At 41.2% G+C, this 17473-nt stretch overlaps 1 protein-coding gene across 1 annotated transcript in view; it reads right to left on the bottom strand.

Moving 5' to 3' along the window:
• The window catches only part of TNKS (tankyrase), a 240845-nt gene that overhangs the window by 113209 nt on the left and 110163 nt on the right, over positions 1-17473 (bottom strand). The gene's annotated exons all lie outside the window — the stretch shown is intronic.

The raw sequence follows: 17473 nt of genomic DNA, 5'->3' as shown, positions 1-17473 counted from the left end.
ACCAGTTTCTAAGGCAGTTTGTTTGAAGTTTAATATTACTATTCAAGCTCCTTACAGACAGCAATGGCTCGTAATGGCTTAGGAAATTCCAAAAATCAGAACTTCTGAAACCTTTTCTAATCTTAAGGAAAAACATATGCTTTTAAAATATAAAATACAGACAAAAAGGGCACAAACCCGTTGAAAGCTGTAGTTACAAAACTTGCATTGCAGCAAGCATGTTTTTAAGCCATAAACTAATATAAAAAAAAAAAAATCACACGAATGGTTGTGGTACATTTTAAAAATTGCATCTGCTGAATATTTTAAGTGAGACAAATACTCAGTGAAGATGAGCTGTTCTGGCACCTATGTGCAAATGAGATGACATTCAGCGAAGCTGAATCACAACTATACATGTTAATTATAAATTTAAGTGAATGTATATTCAAAATTAGGAAACTCACTTTCAAGCATCCTCATAAAACCTCTGGAAGGAAGATTTCCAGGAGCCCTTAATGCGGGGCTTGAAAAATGTACTAAACACCTACTAGCCAGAGGATTAAAGCAACTACCCAAAGGCAGATATGAAAAAATGGAATGTAGAACTGTCCTGCATGAGTGAGGTACACAGTCAAGGCCCTACTGAACAGCCTATACTACCACACAGATTTATTTTATATCAGCCTCTGGAGATACTCCCGTTAACTTCAGCACAAGCAGTCAGACCAACACTGAGCACCTTCGAAAATCCCATGCTGGGCATCTATGTGTGAAGACGCCAATGTCCTCAAGAAGAGTGGTGGAGTTCTTTTTCTCCCTCTCCCACCCAGACCCCTAACTCTTGGGAAGAGAAGCACTTGAGTCCTCTTCCCTTGTGAATAACTTAGTGTCTACTTCTGCCACCACTTTTAGCTTTTCCAACAAGCAGCACAGTGAAACTGGCACAGTTCTTTAGTTTCAGGCTGCCTATAGGACTATGAATAGCAGCAGTGTAATGGACCAAGTCTAGTTAATTGCAAAATTAAAATCAGCAGCAGAGGCACTGAAGCTGGCTGCCAGACTTAGGAAAACATGATTAGATTCATTTTTTGAACGATCTATCCACAGAAACATGTTTGTAATGAAGATCTGAATGATGCAAAAAACAATGGCTGTCTCCACACTAACCTCCAAATTCACGCAGAAAAATTTCGTAGTCACCATTGGTGAAGAGATTTTTTTCAAGCCTCATTCTTAGCTCAGAACACTGGACATAACCAGAATGATTCTAATCAATGCAGAATAAAAAGCACTGATTGGTGTCTGACTCAATAATTTACATTTTGTTACACAAAGTAAAGCAACGACAAAAGAACTTTGGCAAAAGATTGCCTTGACGAGGTTTATTATTATATATCATTTACAGCAGTGATGCTTAGCAGCCCTAATCAAACCAAGGGCCCATCTTGTAGATCGTGAGCTCTTTATCAGTTTGGTACAGTGCCTAGCACAATAGAGTTACCGGCTTGAGTGGGGACTTTGCATACTACTGTGACGGAGTCCCCCAGAAACCGTGCTCTGGAACCACGCAGGGCGAAGCCAATCAGGACTCTAGTGGTCAGGATCTACCCTCAGGGCCCCTCACTGCAGTGCAGCTGCCTCCTGAATCTGGCCTCGGAGCATTCAGAGTCCCTGCTCCGCCTGAGCTCCCCCTGTGAGCCCCCTGGATGGGATGCCTGGGGAACTCTTTTACGCCCCCCAAAGGGGCCATGTACCCCGCCTTACAGTCAGTCAGTAGTGATTCACAGCCAGCATGGAAGTCAGAAGGGTTTATTAGTTCTCAGGATCACAGCGTAGAAAGACTGTTTGCAGAGGAATCAAAAGTTACATCAGCAATCAACTGGGGAGTCCCATTCTCAAGCTCTGCTCCCTGCAACTCCCCCCCTTAGGGGACTGGCCCTTCCAGCCAGTCACCCCCCAGACACGCCCCCTTGCCTCTCCCCAGTCCTTCATCTTTCCTGGGCAAGATGTCTATCCCTCCTTATCTCCGCCTGACAACCTGTCACAGCTGGTTGACCTAGGGCAGGGGGGTTCTGACTATTGTCTGCGTATGTGTGGCTAGAAGAAGGCCCATCGCCCTCTAGTGGTTCCTGCAATGATCACAGACCCTGGTCCCATCACCACAATACATGAACACCACATGGGGAAACCGAGGCACATACACTGTATTCCTAGAAAACATTATGAATATCTCCACTTTGTCACAACTTCTATAAATCCAATATTTTGCTAGATGGTGTTCACACATACAGTGAGCCCTCTCTCTGTCCCAAAGAGCTTGAATACCAAGAAATATTTCTAACAGAGAGAAATCAAGGATTAAGCTTGATTTAAAAACAAAAGATGCTTTAAGCTTAACTAAGTACATGAATTATTTTTAATAAAATCAGAGATATTTACAGATAAGAGGTCTTGATGTTAAAACCAAGACAAGGGATCCTTAAAATTTGTCACAGCTTTCCCACACTATGATATCCATTAGAGAGAAAAAAATCCTCTTTTAAATTACTGCAACTTCATTGTTCTAAGAAACTTATCTAACATGAATGATATGCTTTGTAATGAACTATTACACAAAAAGATTAAGCACTTGCTACATCAATTTGTATAAGAAAACCTGGTCACAGACTGCACCATTTGGTCACATGTATATAGCGATAAATGTGTTTGCAGAGTATTTCTTTCATGTTATTAAACATTAAATTTAAGTTTGGAATTAAAATACAAGAATTCAGACCATCCACCTTAGAAAATTATTTTTTAAAATAGTAAGAAATGGACAGCTTTGGACCAAACTAACAAATTAACTTTGGGCAGGTTGAGATTTACAGCTTCACACAGTAATGCTCAATCTTCAGAGGATTTAGATAGTGTATCCTGAGTTGCTCTTTCAAATTTCTTAGTAATGCTCAGCTTTGAAAGAGAGAAAAAGGACCTTCCATGCACAGAGTCAGAGTAGATGATCTTGGCAGCACTGTTTTGGATGGAGTGAAGTGCATGAGCAGAGGGTGAGTATCACAGTGGTTAGATTCTGAAAGTAAAAATAGGAATAGAACTACAGTAGAACTTCAGAGTTATGAACACCCGGGGACTGGAGATTATTCGTAACTGAAGTGTTTGTAACTCTGAACAAAACTTTCTAGTTGTTCTTTCAAAAATTTACAAATGAACATTGACTTAATACGTCTTGGAACACTACTATGCAGAAGAAAAATGCTGCTTTCCCTTTATTTTTTTAGTAGTTTATATTTCACACTGCACTGTACTGTATTTGCTTTTTTCCCCCCTCTCTGCAGCTGCCTGATTGTGTACATCTGGTTCCAAACGAGCTGTGTGGTTGACTGGTCTGTTCCTAACTCTGGTGTTCGTCACTCTGAGGTCCTACTGTGTAGCTATACAAATACAGTGCAGCAAATAAATTTAACCCATCTGATATCCTACCGCTGTCATCCTTACATCATTTCCATCCATACCAGTGCACTCAGCCTTTCATTTAGATGCGTTACACTGATGTTATCCATTATAACTAGAAAACAAAAAACCCAAAGCTTTCAGAGCTAACCCCATTGAACCATCTAGAAGGTGTCAAAATCCCAAATTGCTTGCCAGGCATTACCAGGTGACAAGAGCTCCAGTTCTTTGCCAGGCTATCAAGAGTTCCATCTTCTTCACTGACAACTTCTATAACATAATTATGGCTTATAAATACAAATATCAGAATCATATTGAAAATATGGAGACAGCATAAAGTAAACAATTATATTTCAAAATAAATACCAGGAATAATGATCCAATCATATTATTTCTTTTGATATTTAATTCAGGACATATTTCAACTTTTGAATTTACTTGAGGTGTCCGCGGAATTCCGTAATCCATGCAGAATTCAGCACAAGGGTGCTGCAGAAAGATGAGCCAGTACTTCCTGAATAATCTAACATATCCACACCCTGGGGTCCAAAGACCACTATCTAGTCACAGCTTAAGACTTTTTCTTTTTAAATGCCACATCCTAGTGAATACCCGAACAATGAATCAGTCTTCCAGAACATTGCAGAGCAAAAACATTTAAACTTCTGAGCCAAACAGCTGAAATTGCAGCTGCTAGCTGCAGAACTGCCTGAACATATGGGATAAGACCATAGTGCTGTCTGGTGCCTTTTAAGATGCATCAACACTAAGGGGGGAAAGTGTTTTGTTTTGTTTTTTACTGCTGCTAACACATCCTAGTAAGGGCAAGACAGTTACAGTTATAACATGTTAGTATGAGTGTTTACCTTTACTTGCTAACACATGTTAAAAACTACAAATGCCTTGTCAACACCAGGATTTTAGCATGAGTTAGTTACCACGTTAGATTTTGTAAAAACATCCCGATAAAGACTAGCAGTTATCAGCAATCCCGCGATTCAAGGATGATCTCTATCACGGATTTACTTATGGGTCCTGAGATAACTCAGGAGTCCCATCCTGGAACCACAGATGCAGCTGCAATAGGTACAGACATTTCCTAGCAGGTCAGCTGCCTGCTGAAAGAAAGTTCTTTCTTCTTTCTCTCTTTTTAGCTTCAAGGGCAAGATACTTCTCCCTGAAGTGGGACACTGGCTGATGAAGGATATGGAGCCACTGAGGTCGGCTGGTGGCTTTCTCCTCCCAGCTTATGCATCAGTTTTCTTAAGATATGCTTTCAGTGTATCTTTTCCTTTGACCACCATAAGATCTCTGACCATAGGTGAGCTGAGAGTAAAGAGCTTGTTCTGGCAGGCGAAAATCTGGTATCCACAAACAATGTCCAATTCAGCGTAGTTGGTACATAAGGATCACTGCTTCAATGCTGGTGACATTGGCTTCAATGAGGATGCTGATATTAGTGCAGCGATCTTCCCACTTGATGCAAAGGATCTTTCAGAGGCATCGCTGGGGACACCTCTCCAAACTCTTGAGGTGTTGTCGATAGGTCACCCAGGTTTCACATCCATAAAGGAGTGTAGGAATGACAACTGTTTTACAGACCTGAATCTTGGTGTACTTCCATAGGTCACAATCCGTGAAAACACATCGAAGCAATTTCCCAAAGGAAGCTCTTGCGACTGGATACTTTGCTGAATCTCACTGTCAATTTTTGCATTTTGAGAGAGTTGGTTACCAATATAGCAGAAATGCTCGACTGTCCCCAAAGTCTGTCCCTCGACAGCAATTTGTGGTGGATCATGTGCAAGGCCTGAGGCAGGCTGATAGAGCACTTTAGTCTTCTCGATATTAAGTGAAAGTCTAGGCTTTGATAGGCTTATGCAAAAGAATCCGGTGTGGACTGAAGGTAATTCTCAATATGCACAAGGATATCAATCATCAGCATACTAAAGATCAATAATAGACACCCTAAGAATTTTAGACTTGGAGCTGGAGACGTCGAAGATTAAAAAGCTGCCCATCCATTCTATATTGAATGTCAACTCCTGGGGGGAGACAACCTTTAACGAGGATCAGAATGACTGCTAAATAGATGGAGAACAGGGTTGGAGCAATAACATTGGATGGTCATCCAACATCTTGACAGATGGAAGGATATGTCGAAGTCAGTCAGTCAATGATGCTTGGCAGCAGTGTGGGAGCAGAGCCCAATGTGCGAGCGGCAGGACCTTCCTACAGTGACTACAGGGCCACTTGCCAGATGGAGGCTGGAGCACACACTGCTTCCTGGCTAGCCTACAGGCCTCAGCCTGGGCTCTCTGATGAGACTCTGCAATGACTGCACCAGCTTTAATCTAGCTTCTCCAGACTGAGCAGTTGTGGGCAGGGCTTTCCCACATGTCAGTGGGAATGCTGAATTTTTTGAGACCCTGCTTGACCTTGTCACTGTATCAGAGCTTTGGCCTTCCTCTATATCACGGGTAGTTCTTGAGTTGGCCCCAGAGCACAAACCTTCAGCAGACGATCTTGAGGCATGAGCTCCACGTACCCCAGCCACCTAAATCTGCAAGCGTCCAGCATAGTCTGCATAGACCGTAGGCTGGTTCTCTCAAGGATCTTGTTGTTAATGATCCGTTGGCCCCAAGTGACTAAGGATTCTTCTGAGACAAAGGTGGAAGCTGTTCAAGCTCTGCTCCTGTGTGGAGTACGTGACCTGGCTTTCACCACAGTAAGGGAAGGTACTGAGGACACAAGCCTGATAAATGGACACCTTTGTATTCAGGGTTAGCAGCTTGCTGTTCCAGACACATGTTAAGTTTGCCAAAGTTGACAGAGGCTTTGCAGATTCTCGCATCAAGTTATGCAACAAGGCTAAGTGAGCTGGTAAAAGTTGAGCCAAGAGATAGCAGAGTGACCACATAGTGCAGATAGACTTAGAATTTAGGTGGGGTGTTGGTGCTCTGTGACTGTGTTCTTAAAATGGATTACCATGCCGAACTTGATACATGCAGAGAATTTATTCATCATGATCTGCAATTCCTCAGGTGAATTAGAGATGAATGCAGCATCATCTCTGAAGAGCAGATTCCAAATAGCGAGTTCGGTGACATGTCTTATGCCCTGAAATCACCTGATGTTAAAAAGACTGCCATCCGTCCTCGAATCAATTAATATTCCAGACTGATAGTTTCCGAAAGCCTACTTAAGAATAAAGAAAAAAATGCCAAAGCCGGTAGGCACAAAGATGCAGCCTTGCTTCATGCCCATGTCAATGGTAAACTCAGATGATGTTTCATTTTCATACTAGATAGTTGCCTTCATTCCCTCATGGAACGCCTCAAATTGGGAGAGCACTTTTTGTGGATAGCCAGTTTTCAACAGGATCTTGTATATGCCATTCCTGCATGATGAAAGCCTTTTGTAGGTCAACGAATGCTACATGAAGAAGTGCCTGTTGTTCACTTCTTTTCTCTTGCAACAAGCACATTGTGAAGGATATGTCAGTTGTGGAACATCCTGCTACAAACTCTCTCAGCAAGGACTTGCAGTAGTTTCAACAAAACCCTTGCAAGCATCTTGCCAACCACGCTGAGCAGATATAGAAGAACATAAGAACATAACTAAGAACGGCCATACTCGTTCAGGCTAATGGTCCATCTAGCCCAGTACCCTGTCTTCTGATAGTGGCCAATGTCAGGTGCTTCAGAGGGAATGAACAGAACAGGTAATCACCAAGTGATCCATCATGTCACGCATTCCCAGCTTCTGGCAAACAGCAATCCCTGCCTATCCTGGCTAATAGCCATTGATGGACCCATTCTCCATGAACTTATCTAGTTTTTTTTTTCTGAACACTGTTATTGTCTTGGCCTTCACAATATCCTCTGGCAAGGAGTTCCACAGGTTGACTATGCATTGTGGGAAGAAATACTTCCTTTTGTTTGTTTTAAACCTACCTATTAGTTTCATTTGGTGACCCTAGTTTTTGTGTTATGAGAAGTAGTAAATAACACTTCCTTATTTACTTTCTCCAGACCAGTCATGATTTTATAGACCTCTATCATATTCCCCCCATCATCTCTTTTCCAAGCTGAAAACTCCCAGTCTTATTAATCTCTCCTCATATGGGAGCTTTTCCATAGCCCTAATCATTTTAGTTGCCCTTTTCTGTACCTTTTCCAATTCCAATATATCTTTTTTAAGATGGGCAGCCAGATCTTCATGCATTACTCAAGATGTGGGCATACCATGGATTTATAAAGAGGCAATACAATATTTTCTGTCTTATTATCTATCCCTTTTCTAGTGATTCCCAACATAGTTAGATATTTTGACTGCCACTCCACACTGAGTGGATGTTTTCAGAGAACTATCCACAATGACTTTAAAACTCTCTTTCTTGAGTAGTAACAGCTAATTTAGACCCCATCATTTTATATGTATAGTTGGGATTATGTTTTCCAATGTGCATTACTTTGCATTAATCAACATTGAATTTCAGCTGCCATTTTGTTGACCAGTCACCCAGTTTTGTGAGATCCCTTTGCAACTCTTCACAGTCTGCTTTGGACTAAACTATTTTGAGTAGTTTTGTATCACTTGCAATTTTGCCACTTCATTGATTACCCCTTTTCCCAGATCATTTATGAATATGTTGACTAGCACAGGTCCCAGTACAAATTATGAGGGGACCCCGCTATTTACCTCTCTCCATTCTGAAAACTAAACCATTATTCCTACCCTTTGTTTCCTATCTTTTAACCAGTTACTGATCCAGGAGAAGACCTTCCCTCTTAGCCCATGACCACTTATTTGCTTAAGACCCTTTGATGAGGGATCTTGTCAAAGGCTTTCTGAAAATCTAGGTACCCTATATGAAAATCTAAGATATCCCCCAGTAATTGTTGCACTCTGCTCTGTCCCCTTTATTTCTGTATAAAGTAATTATATTTGCATCTTTCAGATCCTGAGGTGTGCGGTTTTCTTCCCAGCAAGCACAGGGAAGTGCATAGATGTTGCTCGCAAGCTTTTTCCCTCCTGCCTTTAGGAGTTCCGGGGGTATTTGATCATTGCCTGCTGCTTTCCCAGGTGCAATCTCTTTGATAGCTTTCTCTACCTCTTCGAGAAATAGTATTTGGTCCAGCTCCTGCATTGTTGGAATCTGGGGAATAGCAGCCTATGGCAGTATCACAGATACCGGCATTCTTTGAGTAATATTCTTGGTAATGCTCAGTCAAGTTGTTCCTTCCTGTCACCCAGGATGGTACCATCTTTCGCTTTCAGGTTTACAATCTTTTTACAAATTGGACCAAGTGTCTCTCTGATTCCATCATTGGTACCACAAACGTACCCATCATAAGTACCCCTTTCAAAGCAGGTCTGAATCTTCTTGCCCAGGTCTTATCACTACTTCCAGGTACATTCTCTAGTGGCTTTCTGGACTGCAGCCTTAGCCTCTTTGAACTTAAGAATTCTGGACTTAGTTGCTGAAGTAAAATTAGACGAGTTTGCTTTTTCTTTTCTATAAGTGGGAACAGCAGATGTTCAGACACTGTGAACCAGTCAGATTGTTTTTGCTTTGTTGTTCCAAAGACATCCTTGGCACCAGCCAGGGTCTTAGTCTTAAAATTGTCCCACAAAGTGTCAATCAGCAGAATCAAGTTGATCATTTTCAGAAACATGCTCTCATGCACATTGAAACTTTGCACAAGTGTCAGAGCCCTTCATGTTAGTGATGTTGAGGCAAAGTTTACCTTTTGGCTTCACAGGATGGATCTTAAGATGTAATTGGAGCTTGGCCCTGACAAAGGCACGGTCAGTGTCACTATCAGCTCTATGCATTGATCGAGCATGCAGTATATCGTGAATGTTTCTGTGACGGATCAGGATGAGAACAAGTTGATGCCAGTGTCCAGAGCGGGGGTGCCTCCATGTGACCTTGCTACTGCTGCTGCTGCCAGCAAAATAGATATTCGAGATTACCAGCTCACAAGAGGCACAAAGCTCAAGAACACGCTGGCCATTTTCCTTAAGGCTACCTGTGTCGTGTTGGCCAATGTTGTGTCCCCAATTATCCCAATCCTTACCTACACAGGTACTGAAATCACTGAGAACAGTGAGTCTGTTCCTTATGGGGACGTTCTTGATGATTTGTTCCAGGGGAGAATAGAACTCATCTTTTTGCGGTTTAGAGAGTCAAGTGTTGGTCCATAGATGGACCAAAAAGTCAGGATTCACGAGCTCATATTCACATCCAGCCGCATGATCCTCTCATTAATAAATACTGGAAGGGTACATGCACTAAAGACAGACTCTTTGACAGCAAATAAGACACCGTGCATCCTTGGTTCATTTTCAGGTTTCCCAGACAAGCAGAAGTGGTAGTTTACTTCATCATCTACTGATCCAGTTTCCAAAAATCTTGTCTCCCTGAGGGCTGCAATATCAATGCCCAGTTGGTGTAGTTCTCTATCAGTTATGCCTGTTTTCTGAAGTTCATGGTCTTTCAATTCAAGTCTAGTTAATATAGTATGAATATTCCAACAAGCAATGATTAACTTAGAGCCAGGAAAGAAAAAGCTGAAAGGGAGCTTTTTTAGCCCAACTTTTCTAGGGCTTTCCCCGAATTGGGGCCAGCAAGCCACCCCTAAAGAGGGTTTCTTGAACTTCTAAGCTGCTGCTTGGGTCCTTCCTGACCAAGACGAGCGACCATTGAGCACACACCTTCAACGTGTACACCTGGGCAAAACAAAGAAGGAAAAGATTGCCATCTTCTCTCTCGGCAGGGACTACAGAACTCCAACGGCTAGACAAAGGTCAAGATGATTGGTATAGGCCTTCTGCAGCTTCTAGCCAGAACACCACTCTGAGTTGAAGGAAGCACCCACCTCATCATGTCCACAATTGTGCCTTTTTTAAATGGGCATGATCCCAATAATGTTGGTACCATTGGCCAACAAGATACTAGCTCATCCGCTTTTCTGGGGACATTTCCTTCACCCAGTGGCGTACTGAGGGAGGGGGAACATGACCCCGGCACCAGCTGGGGGGGGAGGGTGGCTGGGCCCTCCATGGAGGAGCCGCCCCCCTGCTGACATCCCCGATGGCCATGCTGACCTGGCCCCTCTGCCTCCGCACTGGGCACAAGGAGAGAGCCATGGGGATCCTGGCCCACACCAGGCGGCCTCCTCATACTTACATTTGCGCCTCCTCCTGTCAGCAGCAGCGCCCTGCGGAGAGGGTCGGGGGGAGGGCAGAGGTCTGCAGGCCCATTTCCAGCTCTCCTCCACTCCTGCTCCCCACCACATCCGACGCCCCCACAGCAGGGGGGAGTGGAGGAGAGTGGGAAATAGGCCCACAGACCACCCCCTGTGGGGCACTGCCGCTACTGCCACCAACCGGGGACGGACACACACACACACACACACACACACACACACACACACACACACACACACACACACACACACACACAAATATCTAAGTATTATCCCCCGGCACCATAGACCCATGGTATGCCACTGCCTTCACCCAGGGGGTACCACTACCCCAGCCATGGGCTCTACTTGGGCTTTCCAATGGGATACAGGATTATTGACCGGCACCTGTCACTCGCCGTTGCATTGCTGGCTGCACTGTCTATGTATTTGCTGGAGAATCCTGGGGGGAGTGGCCAGACAGTAGGGCAATAATACCACCTTACTTAATCACAGTTTTGATGACAAAAGGGTCCACCATCTCCAAATCATTACAAAGAACGGAAGCAGTTATCTGATCATGAAGAAGCCTTAAGACCTTAGTAAATTTTGGAGGACAACCAAATCTGGTCAGCAACAACCACAGGGCTTCAAAATTGACAGAGTCAAAGGCTTTCACTAAATCAATGAAGGCTTTGTACAGGTCCTGATTTTGCTCCTGAGACTTTTCCTGGACTTGATGGGCAACGAAGATCATGTCGGCTACCCCACAAGATGGTCTGAAACCACACAGATTCCAGTAATATTTCCTCAGCAAGGGGAAGTAACTGATTTAAGAGAACATGGGCAAGAATTTTCTCTGCTGTAGATAGCAAAGTAATGCCTCAATAATTTCTACACTCCCAACTTGTCTCCTTTCTTAAAAATTATAATATTGGCATTTCTCAAATCTTCCAGAATCTTCTCATCAGATCAGATTTGAAGAAAAAGTTTGTGGAGGTTTTTTACCAATTCTTCACCTCCAAATTTATAGACTTTGGCTGGTATGCCTTCTGGTCCTGCTGCCTTGTTGTTCTTATGATGACTCGTATTACTTCTTCGAGGGCTGGGGGGAGATCAGCAAGTGATTCTCTTGCATGTCATTGAGGTATGGATTCAATAGTGGCATCAGAGATAGTTGACTCTCAGTTCACAAGTGACCCAAAATGCTCCTTCCATCTGGCTTTGATTGATTCGCTGTCCATAAGGTACATCAACCCATCTTGGGCCCGGAGTGATGCGAGACCATGCAAACGCAGACCATAAATGGCTCTTGTTGCCTGAAAAAAAGCTCCTCGTGTCATGTTTGTCAGTGTAGAACTTGATCTCCTTGACCTTATATCACCACCTCCTATTTTTGATGTCGTGAATTATCCTTTGGGCTTCAGCCTGAAGTTGACTCTTCCTTCTGTTGGTGTGATATATCATTTTGCCATATGTAATGAGCTTTTCTTTTCCATTTGAGCAGACACTGAATTTCAGCATCATTCTCATCAAAACAATCTTGGTGATGGTGAGTGACATAGCCAATGCATTCAGCACAAGCCAAGAGAATTGTCAGCTTTCCAAAAAATTTAATTATCATTGTCTGAGGCATGGCAGCAAACCTGTCTCGGAGAGACTACTGTAGTTTCTCCTGAGTCACCATATCTTGAAGAGACTTGACCTTGAATTGCTTTCATACTGATTTTGCCTGCTTATGGTGCCTTGAAGCAATCTGAAAGCTCATGATGGATCTAACAAGACTGTCTGTCCAATAGTCATCGGTTCCATGTATAGCCCTTGTGATGCGGACATCCTTCCAATCTCCAGCTCTGACAGTAACGTAGTCAAGAAGGTGCAAATGCCTGGAGTGAGGATGTCTTCAGGTGGTTTTATAGACTCATACACTTTAAGGTCAGAAAGGACCATTATGATTATCTAGTCTGACCTCCTGAACAATACAGGCCACAGAACCTCACCCACCCACTCCTGTAATAGACCCCTGACCTATGACTGAGTTATTGAAGTCCTCAAATAAAGGTTTAAAGATTTCAAGTACAGAGAATCCACCACTTCTCACTTTGTCTAAAGATGGTATTCGTAATAACCAGGCCAAGTTCTATGCATTTACTCAGAAAGAGGATTCTGTTGGACTTGGCCTTCTTTACTCCTTCTTTTCCAATAGCACCATTCCAAAAATATGACTTATGCCCTCTGACTCATGCGACTCTAGCGCTGAAATCTCCAAGGAGAATAAAGACAAGCAAAAGATCATTCATGGATTAAACCAGATAGTTACAGTCAAAGAAAACAATGAATGACGGAGAAAATACATGCGTTAAAATGTTTTTCTAGGAACTGAAAAATTAAGTGGAATTTTAAAAAAAATCCTTAAATAGGTATAATATGCTATTGCAACTTTATACCATGACCACACCATATATATTATTGAAAGCTTAACCCATTTTGTCTGGTCAGCCCTAGCCATGTGTAAATCCCTATTTTAATTTTATAAACAAAGATGAGTACACTGAAAGAAGCCAGCTTACTAGTATCTGAGAACAAGGAGGAGAGAAAGAACATTTGTCAGATATTCAAGACCAAAACAAAAACCCAACTTCTTTATTCTTTTATATTGATTTTAAATTTGAATAGTTTTCTTTAAATAAACTAAATCAAAGACTAAAATTCCAGTACTGGATTATTGTACACATTTTAATGAGATTGCATTTTTGAGACATTCAAACAAAGACTAGCATGCAGACGTAGGCCCTGATATTGGAATGAGATCCATGAGCCCCAATGAAATCAATTGCTCATTGCAGATTCAGGACCTTTCTTATTTCCCAAATCTGAGTTCTTGATTTTGGAACAGCAATGTGATAAGTATGACTGTTTCTCTTTTAGCAGCATGGATTTAATCACTTCTACATAGTATATTCTAGACACACGTTATGTATTGAGATGGTATGGCATTATATAAAGCTAAGATTTTTCAAACACAGATGCCTAACTTTGGACTCCTCACTTCACAGTTAAATGCTTTTCTGAATTAAAGGCTTTATTTACAAGCCTAAGCACACACAAATTAAATAAGTGTTTAAAGTCCAATTGACTGCCCCAAACAGGAATGATTTCCTACACCACGGCCTATGTGACCTGATTTAAAGAGGTGCTGAGCACCCAAGAGCATCTGCTTGCATCAACAGGAGCTATTTCATTATAAGTATTTTTGAAAATCAGGGGATGAAAATCCTGGGAATTTTTCTTTTTGACTTCAAGGGGCCAGGATTTCACACCAGATCACTTATTTAGGAGTCTAAAAACTGACTAAGGAGTCACACTTTACGCTCCTATTTTGGAAAATCTCGGCCTAAGGCACTTATCAGTGAGAGTTTGGAATGGACATACTATTCAAGAATGCTGAAGCTACACAGGCGCTATGCAGGTCATTCCTAAATGAGTGATAAAATTTTCGCCCAACTACTCATGTATTCGGTATATCATATGTGACAAAAAGTATTTTAGGAATATTTCATAAACATTTAAAAAGATTTACTGGGACTATTATTTGTGGGTCTCTACCTGTAAGTTAGTCTTAGTTACTGAGAGTCCAAAAGTATAAAACTTAAAGAAATACAAATATCTAGAAAAAAACTGAAAAGGCAAACTTTAGAGTCTGATATCTCACGATATTGCAGACCTAGAAGTGAGTAGTGGGCAAATATACATGCAACATTCTTTTAAAGAATTTTAGTATCTTACACCTGTTTTTATACCATACAGTTTTAAACAAGTATTCACTTAATTAAGATTGGGCACAATTAGTGCCCATGACACAGACTAAATGAGCTGGCTTTTTAAAAACAATTTTTTTTTAAATCTTATTTTTACACAAAGCTTCAACGTTTATTCTCTCTGTAACCTCTTACAGCGCAAGATGGAAACTAGTCCACTAAAATATTCCCATTTTCCCATGTGATTATCCCTGCTGTAAAGCAAGCAAAGATGGTAAATTACAGCATTAAATCATGACAAGGTGTTTTAATAGTCCAGAAAGCATGAGGCTGTGGCAGTGTTCTAATACTAGCTGGATGGAAACTTTAAAAATATAAGAGCTTGTAAAAAGTGTGTTGTGGTAATATCCTTTCACTGTGTGAGAACGGGTTTTTAGTGAAAGAATGCAAGAAACAAGTGAGGGGAAGTAAGCAGTAGAGGAAGAAATGAATAGTATAGAAATGTTTTTTTTAAATTTGTCTTTTTTCCTCAATTCTTCCTCGCCATTTAGATCTGAGTTCCTAGATTCCATCATCTAGGAATATCCCTTGCCCCATCTGCTTCTCACCAGCAATTGGATTGCTACTATAAACTGTTTATTTAATAAGCTAGATCAGGAATACAGTAAGCTCCCCATTTTAAGCCTTTGTAACCAAAAATTAGCTTTAAAGCAGACCAACCATGTTTTAAGAATTGCAAAAAAGTGGCACATGGTATTTAGAAGAGCAAGTTCAACACGTTTCCCCTACCTAAAACAACACTTGCATGGTATCTTAACTTTTAGCCACCTCTGACAAAGCTGACTAGGGAGTCATTTAAAAGACTTCTTAATTAAATTGTCTTGTTACAGAAATTTAATATCAAATATGGTTCAAACACCAGTGAAGCGCTTCTGAGACAAGCTACAAAATGAAAAATCACGGCCTGGTTTTGCCCACAGCTCTGCCAAGCACTTTGCTGGCAGCACAGCTACTTTTAATAACTTTTAGTATTTTATACAGAAACTGAATTTAAGAGCAGTTCCATGCTCCTGATTTAGCTTTAAAGAAACTGAAAGTTAGAAGTCACCTAAGGCCTGACAGGAAGCAGCGCTGGGGAAATCTAGAGGCTTCTTCTGCACACACTGACAAAAATCTCTGCCACTGTCTTAGTTAAGATAGTGAAAGATTTCTGTAATATCGTTCTACCAATCTCAGTTACATAACGCACACGTATTACCTACTATATATGAGGTGTGGCAATATTATTACTATTAATATTCAGATGTGGTCGTCATACCCAACTTTAAATCTCCCATTTTACATGGATATGGGAATCACCAAAAAGGTCCAACCTGCTCATCAGACTAGGTGTGTGATACTGAGCCAGAAAAGGTTAAGCGACTAGTTAGGCTAAATGACCCAAAAATTAACTTTTAAAGAGATATTAGACAAGTATATAAATGGTAATTAGGGCTATTCCTTATAAATAGCTAACAAAGCCATGTTAGATAGACTAGAGCTTAGAAATTTAGACTTGTATTGTTAGAGAATTAGAAGAAGATAATGACTGTATTTGTCTGTGTTTACCTATACATTATTAGAGGTTAACAATGTAACCAGACAGTTCCTGTCACTATATTCTGTTGATTCAGAAATCAAAAGGAGATATTAACACTTAGATGAAACTTGGTGTAGTAATACAGTTGCCTTTATTTCTCTTTGACATTTGTAATAAACTTACCTGTGAATAGTGGGAGTTGGACAGTTACTTTATGCTAATCGATGCAGCGAATTATCAGTGTGCGCCTAGGAAATAGAGATTTAACTTCAAAACAATCGTGTACATTCTTCACCCAAGAAATCCCTGCTGTGTTAAGTACTGTCAAAAGGCTATCTAGCCTGCTAGAGACCTATAAAAGAACTCTAGGGCCCTGATTCGGTCATCTTGGCACTGCTTAACCTTCATCGGGGGAGGTTAAGTGGCAAGACTGAGGTCTCCAGCTCTGGTCCGGATTCCGTGATATTTGACCTAGACTGCCTGTTTGAACCATAACCTGATGAACTGATTCCGGAAAGAACTTTTTCCAGTTCAGCAGCTCACCAGCTCTACAATGAAACTGACCTAAGAACTTTATTCGTATCTCTATGTATAGTGATCTTTAATCACAATACTCTCTCTCTTTTCTTTCTTAATAAATCTCAGATTAGTTAATAAGAATTGGCTGTAAGCATGTGTTTGGGTAAGATCTGAAATACTCATTAACCTGGTGGGTAATGTGTCCGATCTCTTGGGATTGGTAGAACTTTATAGATGATGAACAAGATTTTCAGTAATCCTCATCATATTTGACTTGGCTGTCTGGATTGGAGCCCTGGGCTGGATTGCTTTAAAGAAGCTGTTTTGTTGCTGGATTGGTGAATCTTCTTATTAGAAATAACCACCAGCTTTGGTAATCATCTGCCCCATTCTTTGCAGTTTGCCCTGATTGAGCAATCTCAGTGTGGCCCCATCAGTGACCACATTCATACTAGGTCTTTGGACAGTTTATGTCTACAGCAATAGTGTAACACACATTTAATTATATTTTCAACTATAGCATATTTCCATTTCTGCGGAATGATTTTCAGAAGCAATTTATTATTTATTTGTAAATTTCTAATAGTGTGCTTAGAGCTACCCAGGCAGGAAAGGAGACAAGGACTTTGTCTTAAAGGTTTTACAATCTAAAAATGAACAAAAAACAAAGGGGGGACTGTGAGTCAAAGGGAAGCCATTGAGAGACTGGTAGAGGGGGAATCTCCCTGCACATTACAGGACAACAACAAAATCATCTCATTCTGTGAAATCAACGGATAACAGGTTGGGTAACCTATTTAAACTTCACTGCCTTCAACAATGTTACCCTACTCCAAAATATTGTTTCCCCTAAGATTTTTCAGATAACATTTTTGCATCTTTTAGTAGTTTCTATTTCTTCTCTGAGTAGTTTATGCCATCGCTGTAATACTGCGCTGCAACAGATCAATCATGTCCCACTGCATCCATCTTTTTTTTTTTTTTTAAAC

Source organism: Emydura macquarii, unplaced genomic scaffold (genome assembly GCF_026122565.2).
Source record: "Emydura macquarii macquarii isolate MOO-44397 ecotype Brisbane River unplaced genomic scaffold, CSIRO-AGI_Emac_v2 contig_1790, whole genome shotgun sequence".
Lineage (NCBI taxonomy): Eukaryota > Metazoa > Chordata > Testudines > Chelidae > Emydura > Emydura macquarii.
The sequence above is the reverse complement of the archived record's forward strand: the minus strand, read 5'-3'. Positions and strand labels throughout refer to the sequence as shown.